The 17,581-nt window shown below is 34.0% G+C and overlaps 2 protein-coding genes across 3 annotated transcripts in view; both read right to left on the bottom strand.

Annotated features, from left to right (window-relative positions):
* The window catches only part of LOC129792881 (activating transcription factor 7-interacting protein 1), a 481,750-nt gene that overhangs the window by 136,592 nt on the left and 327,577 nt on the right, over positions 1–17,581 (bottom strand). The gene's annotated exons all lie outside the window — the stretch shown is intronic.
* Positions 1–17,581, bottom strand: part of LOC129792936 (cyclin-dependent kinase 14) — a 118,811-nt gene that overhangs the window by 77,658 nt on the left and 23,572 nt on the right. The window contains exon 1 of one of the 2 annotated variants that reach the window (XM_055832386.1): positions 3,575–3,605. The exons of the other annotated variant lie outside the window; for it this stretch is intronic. The gene's annotated coding sequence lies outside the window, so the exon portion shown is untranslated. Of the gene's footprint in view, positions 1–3,574; positions 3,606–17,581 lie in introns of those variants that run through there. 2 annotated transcript variants of the gene reach the window in all.

Raw genomic sequence — 17,581 nt, 5'->3', positions numbered from 1 at the left:
ACCCAAAGACATACTTTGTAGTTTTTTTTATTTTACAATTTGCATGATATTTATTAATTTTTTCTAACAATTCTTTTAAAATTATTTGCATATTTTACAGAGAAGAAAAAATGTCGGTAACTATGAAGATTAACACTAGGAGGACACGAATTTCTAACCTCAAACTTTGAACTTAATTTTTCGTTTTAAAGAAAACGTTTTTCCAGATTTTCTTTTGACAAACTTCTAGTATTTGAAGTCGCCTACCTACGCAAAAATGTAAAATTTCTCAAGATAAGTTGAATAGATTTATAATTTATAGAGGTTTGAAAACGTCGATTTGGCAGCTATTGCCAGTTTTGTCCTCCAGTGTTAAAAATATTTTTTTCTTATATTTTCTTTTAAAAATCCCCATAAAAATTATTATAGAACTTGTTACTCTTACCATTTACGTAATCAGAAACCTATTAAACACTATTTTGCCGTTCTCTAAATTCTTTTTCTTCAAAATTTTCTCTCAGTGTTGTATGTATGTTTTTGTGACCCGTTTTTGTGGCATTAATTACCCCCCTTTTAAAAGGGTTGTATACGACACAAGAGATTAAAATTATATTTGCAGAGGAAATGTGCAAAGAAAAAGACGTCCAAAAATAAAAATGGATTAAGTATATACGCCTGTGAGTCTTACGGAAACTAAGTTAGGAGTTTATGGGAGTGTGGAAAACATCCATGCTCACCTTCTGACCACTTTACACACAGAAGCACACATGGAACGGCAAAAAACTCATTTTCTTGAGCTATATATACCATTTATATGAGTTTTAATTAATTTTTTCATCGTGGTCCAACACCTAAGAGCACGGTTATATACTTTTAAAGTTTCATTTGGCAGATGGTATAAAGCGTGCGGTAGTGGTGGCCTTAAAAACATTATGATGTGAGGTATATAAATAACGTCACAACGAAAGCATAAAAATGAAAAATCAAGGTTCTTGTACATTTTTGGTGAAAGAAAATTTTAATGGAGAAAAAAGTTCAGAGTTTTATTTGGCTTCACGGGGTCTTTATTTCAATTTAAAGAAAAATTCAATGCTTTGCAACTGAGCCAAAAAGTTTTCCATTTCAGGCAAAGAATTCTAGAATAAGCAATAATAAGACTTTTATTGAATTAGTTGGTATACCACAATCGTGGCATACCAAGTATTGTAATCGTCGGAAAAACTGACCACCTCAGATCGGGCTCAAACTTGGTATGAGCACGTTTTTGACATCCCACATTACGAAAATGGTGGTGGAAAATTTTTGATCCGGCCGGCCTGCCGTCCTGCCGTCCTGCCGTCCTGCCGGTGCGCCAAACTTTGCCTTATAGCTCGAGAACGGTAACATATAGAGACTTCGGGTTTGAAGTTTTCTATAGAAATGTGGGTGTAAAATTTCATTTTTTCGCATTTTCAAAATCCAAGATGGCCGCCGTCCGCCATTTTGAAATACCGTCGACCACTTCCCTTACAGCTAGAGATCTGAAATTTTAGTATGTTGTAGAGCTCAGTGAGATGTTTTCATCAACAAATCATACTTGAAAATCGGTCAAGCAGTTTAGCAAATATGGCGGCCTAAAGCAAAAAGTGTTTTTTCGATATAACTCAAGAACGGCTTGTCCGATTTGGACCATCTTGGTATCAAATGAAAGGTATTGAGAAGCTCTACAACTGTTTAGAACATTTCAAGTTTCAAAAACATCCGCAAGAGGCGCTAAAATCAAAAACAAAAATTGCCTAACTTTAAGGGGCAATATCTCCGAACATCTGTTATAGATTTTCTTTAAATTTTGATATGTTGTGGCCTGACTCAATATCTGTCACCAGTCCGAAAATGAAGAAAATCTATGTCGCCGTTTAGAAGATATGGCCATTTGAAAAATTCTTGCATTTGAAAAGTTCTAAGAGCCATATCTCTTGAACGGTCCGTCCGATTTTGCTCAATTTGGTATCAAATTAAAGGTTTTGCAAAACTCTACAACTTTCTGGAACAGCAGAAACCTCTAGAACCATTCCTGCAGGACGAAAAGTGCAAAAAACTGTTTTTGTTGAACAAAAATCCGCCATTTTGTGTTCTGGAGGTGACCTTGAAATGTATCGAAATATATGTCAGATTATAGCTTAATTCAATACCTTTCCAGAACTAGTCAAGAAATTTCTGTAGGTCTAATAGAACTTAAGATATAAGCATCTTAATGTGTCAAATTGCTAAATTTTACAAAAAATCGACTTTGCCTACTAATACAACTCACAAATTAAATTACAACGCATAGACTGACCCATCCGCGTTGTGGTATACCAACTCTAATAACTGGACGCGTTATGATTGACTTTATTTGAACATCGCTGGATTTTTAAACTGACTCCGTTTTAAAATAATAGTTCTATCAATAAAAAATTAATTCTATAATGAAGTTTAACGATAAAATCTTCCATGTTTTTATTGCATTTACCTCACATGATGCAAATAAATTTAATAGTCACAAATATCGTCGTCTTAATTAATTATATTTGAATACGTGGCTCACCATTTTTATTTACAACACTTATAATGAAAATTGTTTTATAAAATGCCAAATTACAGCGACAAGATGACCTTTCGAAAGGTAAAAACAACTTTGGTAAAAACTACAAACTCACAGAGAAGAAATTGCAAGAAATGTGTTGTGAAACTAACACACCTTAATGTTATTTACTTTTCGTGTAATAGATTTTGGATAGATGAAAGATTTCAGTTGAATATTTTTAGGCTTTTTAGGTATAGGTGCACTGGCCTGTAATTTCCCTAATCTCAAATTAGCAGATTTTGACAATTTATTTGTGAGATTTTAATGTTTGACATTTTTTTTAACATTTGACGTTAGTAGTCTACGTTTGACGTTTATTTTCTAACGTTAAACCTTTCTTTTTTAACCTTACATATTTTTTTAAACAATGTTTGACGTTTGTTTTTGAACATTTGACGTCAATTATATGTTTTGACGTTCCTTTAATATGTTTGACGTTTATTAAACGTCTGATGTTTTTTTTATCAATATTCGACATTACTTTTCTAATCTTGAACGTTTCTTTACCAACATTATTTTTTTTCGAAAAAAAAAACGTTAAATTTTACATTTCTATTCATTTGTTTTTATAATTTTTGACATTTTCTTTTATTAATTATTGACGTTTATTTTCTAACGTTTTGGAAATCCCCTTCACTATTTTTTCAATACAATTCATAGCCTGGAAATAATTTCTTTTGACGTTTAAAGAACAATCTGCAGTACCTTAGGGATCTTAACGTTTAACGATAGAACTGTTAAGTATTTTGAGACATTTAAAGAAAAGGAATTTTCTTCTTTAATTATGCGAATCTTTACAAAAAGATTTAACGTTAAAATCCGCTTTAAGTACACTGACTTTTAAAACTACTTTTTATTGCGGTTAAAGTAGAACAAGCTTTTTTATTGGTAACATTACCACGTGGAGAATATTCCCGTGAAAATGTTAAAATCAATTTGATTAAAATAAATATTTTAGTAAAAGCAAAAATTACAACAAAAAATACATACGTTTGGTGGATGGTAGAGTTTTAGATGAAATTTTCTGTGAGCACGACGTTTTGACAAGTTTTTATTAAACACCAGCGGTAATATAAAATGTAATTGAAATAAATTCTACTGTGAATTTATTTCTATTTATTGTTGAATCTGCTGCCTCTTTGGTGTGATTTGTATCACAGAAGCGAATCTTTTTTTATATGTTTTTTTTTTTCTATATAATTTCCGGTCGATTTACTATTAAAACCTCCTGTATGCGCATTTATATTATAAATACACCGATATACACAAAGCACATCACACAGCGACACTCTTATTTATTTTTGGTTTACGTTGAATTGTATGGCAAATGGTGCACGTTGGGTTATATATTTTATTTATTTAGTTGAGATGAAGTTCATGATGTGAAGATGGTTTGTAGTGAAGACGCGCGAGAGAACTATGGCATGTGAGAAGACACAGCTCGTCTTGCGATGGTACAACACACTGAATGTGTGGCACAGAAGGCGACTCAATTGGCGGACACACAAGGTTGAGTTCACTGAACAATGACCTCATGAACGGTGAAGTGTTTTTCTGCGAAAGACACGGTGTTCACCATAAACGAAATAAGTCGCAGCGTACTCTCATAGGTCGATTTTCTTCTACACTAGACCCACAATACTCCACTATATATGTAGGTAGGTTATATATTACTCAACAGTCCGATGTGAATATGTAAAAAAAAACAGCATGAACATACACACACAGTCCAATTGAATTTTTAATTAATTCCCACGAAATTTATTCTTGTGATGAATCACTTTTTATTTTCTTCGACATTCGCCTACAAAACTCCATCAAATATCGAACGTTCTTATGTTGTTTCGACTCTTTTCTTCCCTCTCTCTACAATTCTAATTTTATTCCTTTCACTTTTACAACCAACATTGAATTTTTTAATAAAATACTTTCTGACTGACCGAATTCATTTCACTCATACACCGAACTAATGTATATCACTCTTTATTTTTTTTTTGTGGAAATTTGATAATTTATAAGAAAGTATCTAAACGGCAGCTCTGTTGGAATTATCAAACACGACCGTGTAAACTGATAAATATATTACTTTCCACCATGGACTGAAATCTTCACTCGTTTCCTCATTTATCGCGCACTCAATACACAACCGATGGTGATAAGACAGTGTTCCGAGTAAACTTTGTCACAATCTTCTTCTCGAGGATAGATTAAATTGACCAACACTGTGGAATGTTGCACATGTTTGAGAAATTATTTTTTATACTTCTTTCTGCACTTATTGCATTTTGCACAGAAGATCTGGCAGCTCTCTTAGCTTTTCATTCTCTTGTTGTGGGAATAGCAAATCCCACACGTATCACTGCGACAGTGTGGATGTCAAAGTTAAAATGAAACCAAGTATCGCAGCTCTTTTGCTACCAGAGCCAGTTCGTTTTTTCTTTTCCTCTACTTTGAAACACTTTTCCACAAAGTTTTTCAATTCATCTCCAATGATTTTCAACCGTGACACGAGGTGGGGGGGGTCCTTTGATGACCCACTGTTGGGAGAGAATTTTAAAAAAGACCGCGACCGAGGGGGTGTATGTACGAAAAAAGAAGCCCGAACGCGAGGGAACGTCGAAGTGTAATCGTTGGTGTTCGATCCACAACTAAATCGCGTCAGTTGGAAAGTTGCACGAGCAAGTTGGAGCTACCTAAACGCGACGGAATGATGACGACAGCACACTCACATCGGCACACACCAGCCGAATGGAAGTACATAAGAGCGTTGAATAACACCCGCCACCGAATGACCAAGTGAGCCGATAAACGATGGAATTTCTCCTGCACTCGTGCGTGGGTCTCTCCACCAGGCGCAACCAGAGCGAACTGTGCTGCCAGAAAGCTACACACAGCACAAACTTTACTCCAGGCGCAGGATGATGAACTGAATGGAGAAGGGATGATAGCTACATATATCCCTTTTTGGAGCACACGCGCGAAAGCTTCCCCAAAAAGCTCCCCACATCTTCACATTTCTCCTCAGAGCATCAGCAGAAGAATTGTGTCTCCGCACACATTGCAATTGCCAACCTAATTTTTAGTGCAATTTTCAATGTATTACACGAGTAATTGCGGACACAGGTCAATGGAAAAAATTCAATTTTCCTGTGAAAAAATATTAATTTTAATAATTAATTTTGTCTAGTTATTCAATTTTTTTTTAATTTCGTGTAACTTTTGATTTTCTATTCTTATTTTGAACTGAAAATCATCTTATTATTAAGGAAAATGCTGGTGCTTAAGAATTTTACCAGGCGCCTCCATCTCATTTACTACCAAAACATTTTCTTTTATTTATTTTTTGAGTTTTTCAGGCAGAGAAGATGTTTGGATTAAGCAATTCCCTAAATAATTCTCGTTTATCTTTTCAAAGGTTTCAAAGGAAAAAAAAATTCTAAACTAAGAACTTTATAGAATAACTTAAACATTAGAACGAAATAAGTCAAACTTTCAAATAAACGTCAAATCTTAAAGAAACACCGAACGTTTAAAGAGAAATGTCAAAAACTGATTAAAAAACATTACACGATCAAAGCAACGTCAAACAATTTTAAAGAAACGTCAAATATTTACGAGAAACGTCAGACCTAAAAAAAAACGTTAAACATTTAAAAAAAAAACTACGTAAGTTCAATAAAACATCCAACGTTCAAATAAGCAGTACACATTAATTAATAAATAAAAATATAAAACGTTAGATAAATTTGAAAGAATAACAGCTAAAAAGACAAACGTTTAAATTGTTCAAATGAACTATTATTGTTAGTAGAAACATAATGATTAAAAATTTAAATTTTTAGAATAAAGAAAAACGTCAAACGTTCAAAACAAAGTTAAAAATTCATAAGAAAACGTAAGATAAAAATTTCAAACGTTAGAATTTCCCAAATAAACTGTCATTGTCAGCATATAAACATAAAAATGAATATCAAAGTATCAAAAATTCTTCAGCACCCACTTGTAAGTGTATCAATAAATCTCGGTCAAACCACATACTTTTACCGAGAGTACTTCATGTAAAAGCACCAAGAATGCTAATAATTGCATTATAACTGTTCCACGATAAACAATAATTAAGGCGCACAAATAAAATTGCTAACATCAAAGAAGTATAAACCATAATGTACAAATTACGACTATTTAATTGGAACGCGTCTCTATATTTCACAGTCTGGTGAATTTCGTGAGTTTGTATGGAGTTTCACGCCGCGTAGTGCGGGATGTTTGGATATTTTTGAAAAACACACAAGAAATTCCTCCTACCGAAAGGAAAATTCTTTCACTTCATCGCAATGCGTGAGACTTGTCAAGGAGTTTTATAATTAAAATTCTTCATGTGATAAACACTGAGAACCAGGTAAATTTGTTCTTGTCAAATGAGTGAACTATATATGGGTGGGGGAAGGGGTGAGTATGGGGGTGAATTTAATGAAATTCATCCATCCAAAATTGATTATATATGCTCAAAAGTGCTCATCAACTTTTTCCACCCCAACCCCATAAAAGTTATGTTGCTAATTTTCCCGCAGCAGCCTTTCAAACCTCACATTATACCGTTAAATTTATTTTCAAACATAAATATATACATAGAAGATGGATTGAAATTATCAATTTGACAAATAGGCAACGGAAAAAAAATATCATGAGCAGAAACGTACAAAATATTTATATGGAAAAGCTTGCAAAATTGTAATAGCTACGAAGGACCATTAGGCAATTAATTGAGCGAAAAAGCAATTTCAATAGTAATACATATTTTTTTTCTTTCCTCTTCTTTTAGGCTTTCATTCCCTCGCCCCTTGCACTTTTCATATAAGTATAGGTAGCATATTTTTTGCCACTGTGAAGATTGCATCATACAAATAAATATCTACATATGTACATCGTTAGGCACTACGTATGTATGTAATTTCTACTGTGAATTTGCAAATACAATAAAACACCATTGCGGACAAATCTCCATTGATATCATTATGATGAATCTCATCACGCTGAAGGCTATGCACGTGAATATTTTTCATGAGTTGGAACATGGTTTAATCGACGGTGATTGTATGCATATCATAGATCTATTCGCATTTTAGATACAATATGTATAGTTCGATCTAGTACTGCAATTTCCGGAAATTAAATTGAAGTCTAAAACTAATCATATTTCAAAATATTTAAAAAAAATGTATTAAAGTTAATATTAAATTACTTCAATTATTTTTAATCTTAACAATTTTTTCTTTGAATAAAACGAGACGTCGCTGAACGTCTATTAAACGTTATTAGACTACTATAAATAAAACATAAAATACGATGTTATTTTTATTAATTAATTTTAATTAAATAAATGTTTTTCTCTTTCAGAGAAGAGGCTTTGAAGAGAGCATACGTAAACTGGGAAGCTTTCTAGAGTTGTTATAGATATTTAACTGAATTAAAACTTCATTATTCAGTCCTTTTTGCTTCGGAACCGAGAACAATTTGTACACGAAACTACTACGAAGCAGCATAAAAAAAGTTCCCACAACCTCCTGTTAGCAATAAAATTGCCATGTTAATAATTAAGCATAGAACTTGGACTCCTTTCCTCCTGACCGTACGCCACGATTGGTTGAACTTTGTTATTGAATCCAACACACAGGGTAATGGATGGGTGTGTGGGAATAGTGGTTCTGTGTGACCTAAAATGCTTTCAATGTCCCACTTCAGGATTGCAAGGAATCAAATGGTATTCTGTGGGAAAGTCATCATGCACAGAGAATGGGATTTTGGGGATAATCTAACTAATTCCATATGCGCATAACGAACTGGTGATGAAGCACACCCACCCTCCTCCTACGCTCTCTACCTCATGTCCATCCAATAAGCAGTAGTATACACTGCCTTAAATCCCATTCTGACCGGTGGTATTTGCTTTAATTGGAGAAAACAAAATAATATAGCATGAGACAGGAGGTTTCTATACGGTTAGGCAGGGGGGATGAATGATTGCGTAGAGATAAATCCTCATCTCCTTCACTCAAACATCACACACGTCATTGCAATTAAATGAACATTAGTGAAAATACAAGTTTTAATGTCATGTATAGGTATGTCAGTTAAACAAAAACAATTGTACCATAATTTGTGAATGAAATCTCAAACAAAATATCCATCAATACAGTGTAGGTATCAAATGAACTATGTTATTAACCTATGTATACGAATTTATTTATTTGAAAGGAAATAAAGCGCAACATCAAAGGCAATCAATACAATTTATGTATAGTATGTATCAAACAACGCATGTTGATAGAGATAATACATAGATCACTATGTAATTATATACTTTAGGTAGTCTCTGTATTAATTGACAGTATGCAAAAGCAAAAAAAATAACACAAATTCTAGGTTCCATTCCACAAGGATATCCAATTTTCAGTAAATTTGAATTTTCTATTAGTTCAATTTTCCATGGACAAATTCCCTGTCATTTCCAATGAAATGAAAGCTCGCAATCTGTGCAGAGGGAGAGTGGAAAAGGGATAAAAAGGTTGAATGATATGCAAACACTATGTCCAATAAATCTACAAAGGAGTAAAGGAAATTTCTTTTCAGCGAATCTCTTTCAATCTTTTCTTAGTTCCTTTGTTTTTTTAAAGAAAGTTTGAATTACTTTTTGATTAAAAAAAAGGTCCTAAAGAACTTTGAAAGTTCTCAATTTTTTTCCAAGAACTAAAATACAATTTGTTACAATTTATTTAAAAAAAAATCATTTTGTACAACAGAAAATTGTTCCCTTTGCATTCAAAAGCTCCATACTAGAATGAATAGTTTATACTACAACAACTTGGACTGTAGCCAATGTGAAAGTCACCTTATTTCATAGAGCAAATGCTAGCAGAAATTGAAGATTTTCAAAGGGAGGACGCCCTTCTAAGAAGTCATTTGCGTATGTGTCTTCTCCCCATTTTGCAAGTGAATGTGATATGCTCGAAATGCTGAATAAAGGTACCAATTTCTCGAGGGGTTATCCCTTTTGGCAAAATGAAAATTACCCACCAATTTTCCTAAATTACTTCATTAGACGAGAACATTCACACAAAATCCATGCCTTTTCCTTCCTCCTATCTCCCATGAAAGTGTGATGCCTTTCACACACTTTTGCACACTTTTCTTCATGCTTTTGGCATACGCGCCAAAGACGAATTGTCAGCACCCACCGATGTGAAACTTTCTCAACCGGAAGATCTTCTTTTCATCTCTCGGCGCCTTTTCATTCTCTTGTTCTTTCATAACAAATAAAATTCACCTCATTTCTCAATTAAAGACATATTATGCGCAATTATAAATGATTCTTACATCTCTATCTCTCTGTGGAAAATACGCGCATGCATTTCATTTTATATGTATAAGGTTTACTTGTAATTACTATTATTTCATTTTAACTAATACTCACATTAGTTTTGTTCAATATTGCAATTAATTTAGAGAGCGAGAAGTTGCAATTCTATTTTACAAAATGAGTTTAAACATCATGCTTCTTAACACAATGCACTGAAAACAAAACGTGCTAAATATATTTCTAACAATAAGCTTTGAAAGAGTTAATTAATAAATTAAATTATTAATGTGCTTAGGGTACAGTTGGGTTAATTTCGGCAATCTTATGAACTGAATTTCCTGTATTTCCTTTTAGAAACGTTTTAGACTAATAAGGATGATTCATTAGGAATTATAGAAGAGTATTTGTTCTATGAATTGAGAGTAGCTCAATCCAATAATTCTGAAAGGTATAAACACATTTTTTGCACATCTTTTCATCTAAATTTTCAGCAAATAAATTCATTACTCTCACTGATTTCTGTAGTAAAATTCCATAGTAAGTAAGTAAAAGTAAAGAAGCTCCAGTGGTAAAGAGAGCTAAAGCGCCACTCAATACCACCCATCACTGGGGTTGTGGGTTCGATTCCCGCAGCGGTTCGCCGTTTCTGGCCTGGCGCTTCCTTCCCTTTCTTTCCTTTCTACTCCACAGCTATTCCTTTCCTGCTCGGACGACTGCTGCCCCCAAACGGGATGGAGCCAACATCAACATCAGCGCCATCTGCGAGACGGAAGGGCAACAAGTAGACAGAGTCCCATAGTCGTGTGCCGGTCAATCAGCGATAATGTGCAGCTGCATACAGTGAGTGCCTGCGTTTGCGGAACTTCCTATATATATGGGTCGGAGCCAAAGATGAACAGAGCAGCCTGGTGGCGGAGGGACAACGCTGGTAAAACCGATCTACACTGTGTGGCCTGCCGAACGAACACCAGTGCCCAGCGTCTGTGCTGAATGATTGCGGAACTTCCCGTGCAGTCGCCACCGACGGGACTCTCCCCCTACAAAATCTACATTGTAATTAGAAACAAATTGAATTTGTGATAAGAAACATTGTAAATTGAGTAGGAAAATAAAGGGGATGCACAATAGGCCCACATGGGCCGCAGTGCACAAGGAGATGAAAGTCTCCGGGCCCCACTTAGCGTAAAGTAAAGTAAGTAAAAGTAAAAATTAATTTCGTATTAGGGAAAAGTTTCGTCTAAATAAGGTATTTTTGAGTCTCAATTAGTCATTTGAGTCAAAATTGGACATTTTTACGTATCAATAAGGCAAGTTTGCGTTCTCTTAAATCCCAAAATAGCAAATTTATCACGTTTCAGTTTAGAAGAAAATCTTCATAGATAATGAAAATTTTACTAAATTTGTTTTTTTTCCCCAACCCTCCCTAAGGTACTAAATTTGTACCTCTTTCAAAAAAAAATAAAATATATATTTTTTAATAATATTTAACCTACACCGCCTACACCATTGTTGTCACTTTAGGAAGATATTATAAAAGAAGACAAAGAATCTCACAAATTTCAAGATTTTTGTTCTAATGACCGTAAATTAGGTCAAATTTTTCGCATTTCCAAAGAGACTTGCAAAAAAAATCTATGAGAGATCTTCATAAATTCAACAACAAAATTCCAAGAAATACAAACTCGATATCAAAGGTATTCTATTCATGGTAAAAAAGGTCTTATATCACCCTCCTAAATATTTGAGCGCCACTCTATAAATAATGCTTGAGAGTAATTGCAATAGACGGCGCAAAGTCAACATGAGAGAAAAATAAATATTTTTAAGATTGTTGATGTTCCAGCTTGTTATACACAGTAAAAAAAATATTACATAACAATTGCAAAAAAAAAATAAAGTGAGACGAAAATGTGGCGGAGGGGGGGGAGGGAAAAGAATGTTGTCAAGTGTTTTCACCTGAATAAAGATTCAACTCTGTGAAGAATAATATCTGTAGCAATTGGGGTGACAGACGCTTTACCACCCGGCGCCCACCCACAACTACGCCTCGTATTCGCCATCTCTCGCATTCCAAGTGGGACAGAAGAGAAAAAAAAAGTAAGAAACGAGGCACAGCGAAGAGCCTTCGACGTTGACTAAATTATGCACTGTGAGATAAGATACTTTACTCCATGAAACTTAATCATTTCCCTTCTCTATATACAACACCATCATACATTTTCCATATACAGAGAGCGATAATACTTTATTATCACATCTTATGCGAGAAGAAAAAAAAATACATGAGATCTCCATGTTCGGCAGTGTGTAATGCACATTCATTGAAGAGGAATATTTCTCAAGTACCACAGGAGAAGAACCCCCTGAAGGCGGTGAAGAGAGCACTTGGTTTTTGTACAAAACGACATCCTATATATCACAAAACTCTTACACTTTATTCCTTGGGAAATATGTATGTGACTTAAAAGTGGCATAAAAGTTTTTGCAACAATTCAAAGTTCGAGATCAACTTGGATTTCCAAGAGATTGTACAAAATGGTTTCAGGTCACAAACTTTCCATTTGGGGTACGAGCGCCAATCGAATGGCGAGGAGGAATCAAGGTAGAGAACAAAAGTACTTTGGATTCCATTTCCCAGACTATTTCCCATGGGGAGTTGGGGGGTGGGTATTGTTGAAAAGGATTTAATACTTGAGGGCAATTAAGTTCCTTCCATTGGCTTCACAGGAGGTAATTTTAAATTATAATAAAAAGATATTTAACGCTATTTTAGTCATTGATTGCTGTTTAAATGAAATTAATTCTCGTAAGTGAAGGAAAATTAATTTCTCAGGAGAGCTATATAGTAGTGGTACTTTTGCATCAGGGGCGGAGCCAGAAAACTATTCAAGAAGGTGATGTGCAGCGTTTTTAGAGCTTTTTTTTGTAATTTTAAAGACGTTGAAAAAGAATTTAAAAAAATGACTTCACATTTTTGCTAACGTTTGATAATTCTAAAGACGTTAATTTTTAACGTTTAACGTTTTCTTTCAAACTTTTGACGATTCTTTTGCAACTGAAGAATTTCCTTGGATGAGATTCTTTTGCAATATTTAACGATTTTTTTTCAAAGTTTGATGTTTCTTTTCTATGTTTATTATTTTTCTAGTTTTAAATGCTTTTAATAAGTTCTGAAAATTTTTTTTCTTGCGTATGATATAAATTTAAAACGTTTGACGTTTATCTTGCTGCATTTTACACTTTATTTCTGACATTTAGTGTTTCGTTTAAATGTCTGACGCTTCTTTTCTAACATTTGATGTTTCTTTTCTACATTTTTGTTCATTTTCTAGCTTTGAATGCTTTTAATAAGTTTTAAAAATTTATTTTCTAATTTTTTAGTGTAATTTTTGACATGAAAATAGATAGTTTTAATTTCCCAAAAAGACTTTAAAATTTCTAAATATTTAGGCGTTTTCTAGACACGTTAGACACCCAAACTCCCACCCTGGCTACGTCTCAGTTTTCAGGACATCTAACTTTAGCATTTATCGACCACTTAGCTTGATTTTTTCTTATTACATTTAAACGGAAGCTTCACATAAATTCAAATTTTAGGAAAAACTGCAGGTAGAACAACATAAAGTAAATAATTCGGGCCAAATTGAAGGGGAAAACGCTCCACTACACTTTCCCACACATTGTTCATTTTTTTGTTCTTCTAATTTCATTCTCTCACACTTTTGGGGTCTTTTTTTGTGCGGGTGTATCCCTCACCCCCCATTTTGTGAAAACAGGGGGTTGACTCTGTGATTTGTGTATTTCCCACAATGTTTTTTCCCCGCAAACTGGCATGGCGAACTCTATCATCCTGACACTTCTTCGCCATTTCAACCACGCAATTTTGTGGGTTTTTCTTGAAAGTTTTTGGCTGTGAGTGAGCGCAAAATAAAATAGCACATTTTCCAAGACCACACGACACTACAAAAGTCCATACAAAATACGATGGTGGTGAAGGTTCACAGAAGTGGAACAATTCAGATTTTCTTCCACTAAAACGCACCAAAAAACATCAACCCCCCAAACCCCAAGCCACGTATTTGCACCCCAACGCTTTCTGGAACGTTGTGCATGGAGCTAAGGGAGGAAAAGTTTGTGAGCCATGTGAAAATGGTTAATAGGAAAGAAAAACATTCTGGCGTGCATGCAAGTTGTGCGGGAAGCAAACCCTTCCAGAGGAGGAATTTCATACCCTATATATAGTGGTGGGTGTCAACTAAATGACACCGTCGACAATCTGCCGCAGTTAATTAGTATATGGTGTGGTTCGTATGGCCAGCCAGTTGAGGTGGATGAGGAAATGAAACAAAGTGTACTTGAGGAAGGAAAAATCGTTTAATTTCCATTACAGAAAGTTTGCTATATATTACCAGAGTGTAAGAAGAAAAATCCTCGGAAAAATCCGTGTAAAATTGCAAGAATCGTTTAAGCGCTTCTTCCTTTTATAGATGGGGTGAGGAAAAGCAAAAAAGAAAGTCAGAGAATCTCTCAAAGTTTTAATACTATATCGTAAAGATTTTTCCTTCTTTCTGTACATTTTTTCTCTGTTTCTCTATTTGCCCCAAGTTCCTCTCGACTAATTTTTCTTTCCATCATTCCGTAGACAAAGTCAATTTCTCCTTTTATTTGTATCTCCAAGGCACACAGGGAGACATTTGTGATTATTTGTAAAATACGCTTCTACTTCCTCTTCTCCAGGATGTAATCCCCCGCACATTGGGGGTTATTACATACACAGCACAGGAGAGTAAAAGGGGTATGCGATAGAAGTTTGTGATCAATAAGAACGGGAAGGAAGTAAAACACACAGGACTCAATTGAACTCTCTTTCTTCTCGTCGTTTTGCGATATGCACACCTCTGGGCGATACAGAATAAAGTGAAGAGTTTAGACCATCTACAGGGTGGTTAAGATGAAGTTCTCTTTGTACTTCAAAGTATATATTGATTTAAGACATATTGTACAATATATTGCTTTACTGTATTTTACCTGGCGCCTCCACTGTAATTTAAAGTGAGAAAGAAATCAAAATAGAAATACCTGGTTTTACTCCTATGCTATAAGATTGGTTTACTAGGTTTATTAGGATAATGTAAGCAAATTATAACGTTAAAAGATATAAAATATTAAAGGAATTTTCGGACCAAATTTTCTTTTAATCCCCCAAATAATTAGTACCTGAGGAAGGAGCCATAAATCTCCGAAATTTTAGTTTCAATTAGGATTGGAGAAACCTTAAAGGTCGCAGCATAACTGACTGACTTCATACCATAATTAATAGTCTGTCTAAATAAATTGACCAAAAATAAAGATTTCCTTGAAGCTTTTTTAGTATCAAAAACCATTTTCGGACTGCAACACCCTGTTGGCTGGCACACAAACACCCGCATCGGTAGTTGACTTTTCTCCTAAATCCATAGCAAAACTCATACAATTTGTGTGTGATTAGGAAAAAGGGAGCTTTACGGGAGGTGGTGGGCTTTGGTTGCACCATGGCACTAACAGTGGAATAGCTCAAAGGATTGTCGATAAGGTCACGAGAGCTGAGAGTTTGCAGATGGGAATACCATATGTGTATGTATATATAGCTTCAATGTTATATATCAAATGTATTTTATTGATGTTGACTTTTACGTATAAAGCTATTGATTTCCTCTGACTTATTGATTTTACGACTGTCTGGCACTCTAATTTGATATTTTTAGGTGCTACTTTACAATTCTCATGGCTTTTACATAACGCCTGGGTTGATTTTAGATAGGTACATGTTCACATTTAAATCCAGCATGTAGTGTTGCACTAAAAATAAGAATAAAAACGGAAAAACCTAGCTCAATTTGTTGGTTATTCAATAATTCAGGCGCAATGGACAAACTTATGTTTCTTTGAAATATTTTTATGCTTCATTGAGATTTAAATATTTGAGAAATTCATAAATTTTGAATTGCATAAAAATTCTCAACTGATTTGCTTCTGTGGCTGCAGTTTTTTATTCTACATAGTTCTTTGATTATTATTCTATCAAGATGAGCATAAAATTATATTCTGATCAACTTGATTTTCTTCACTGAATAAATATTATTTAAAGAACAATTTATAATGAAGTTGAGTTATTAATATCTGACGTGAATATCTCATGCTGTCTTTTACGACATTTTATAGACGCAATACGGTGTGGCTAAAATTAATATTTTACACACAAAACATAAATAAAAGTGCCATTGAAATGTGGAGAAAAGTGAATGAATTTTGAATGTGAATTTTAACTTTAAAAAAAAAAAGAAATATTTGTGAATTAAAAATAAATCGAATTCTCCACTCTTATAAATTCTTTTTCGTTTGTATTCCGAAAAAAAAATCATAACGATGAAGAAGAATGTTGAATTTTTTCTCTAAATTTCCTTGTTCACTAAATTATATGCAAAATTTTCATGCAAATTTCCGTATCATTGCGAATAATTTTGATGGTTATGAGTAATAAAATAGTTAAATTTAATTGTCACCATATGTTGGGAAAATTTTGGTTTATAATTACGAATTCTATTTGTAATGTAGGGTAAATTGAAGTGATATTTTCCAAATGATTTATTCTGTTTTGTTATTTTAAATAAATCACAATCAGATTAATCCGTGAATTATCCAATAGCCTACGTTTTAAAGAAGATTTAAGTATAAACTTCATACCCAACGAGAGAAATCGCTTGAAAATAGGGAAAATTTTCGTAAATCCGTCGGCAGGGATGGGTCGAGAATTGGTCAAAATCTCGACGCCTCGACGAAAATGGGGAATAAAAATCCCAATTTTTCTGCCGACAGTTCGTCGAAAGCATCTTCCCTATTTCTGCCCAATTGGGAAGCTGATGTCGAAACGTGGTCGACCATATTCCGACCTACCGTCGAAATAGGGCAGAAATAGGGAAAATTTTCGAAAGTATGTCGACATGTATTGCCTTGATTTCCCCGTTATTTGTCTCTTTCTCTCCAATAATATTCAATTCAAACAACATATTTTGTTCTGCTCTTTTCACACATCACATGATTATATTGGGGCCTCCATGGCGTTATTTTACATGACAACAATAAAATGCCAAGACAAAATGGAACACGATATTAATAAATATTAATATTTTTATATTGCGACTTATCCTGACGCTTGGTCTTTGGAAAACCATGCCACACCCTTTTCCCGACGGGAATATTTGCCATAGGCGATAAAATGCCATTGCATTTCACAAAAATTTAATTTTTTGATAATATATTAATTTCACTTAAAAAATGAAATTTCCCAAAACCTTGTTGAAAGTATTTTTAAAATTTCTTTACACATCCTGAAACATGTTGGTCAACATATTTTGGATTCAAAAGTCTCAGATAATTAATAAATCGAATTTAATTTTAGCAAGTAAATTTTTGATTTGCCGCGCACGAATAAGTACGCCATTGAGCTCATTAACCTCTACACCTTAAAGTCCATCTGTTGACAAAATATGAAATCAAAAATCTGGAGAAGGGCAGAAATTGGGAAGAAATAGGGCAAAAATTGGGAACATTGTCGAAAGCATGTCGAATATTAGTCGACAAGCGGCCTTATTTTTTCCCTA

The sequence above is a fragment of the Lutzomyia longipalpis genome, chromosome 3 (assembly GCF_024334085.1).
Source record: "Lutzomyia longipalpis isolate SR_M1_2022 chromosome 3, ASM2433408v1".
Lineage (NCBI taxonomy): Eukaryota > Metazoa > Arthropoda > Insecta > Diptera > Psychodidae > Lutzomyia > Lutzomyia longipalpis.
Note: the sequence above shows the minus strand (reverse complement) of the source record. Positions and strands in the feature narration are given on the sequence as shown.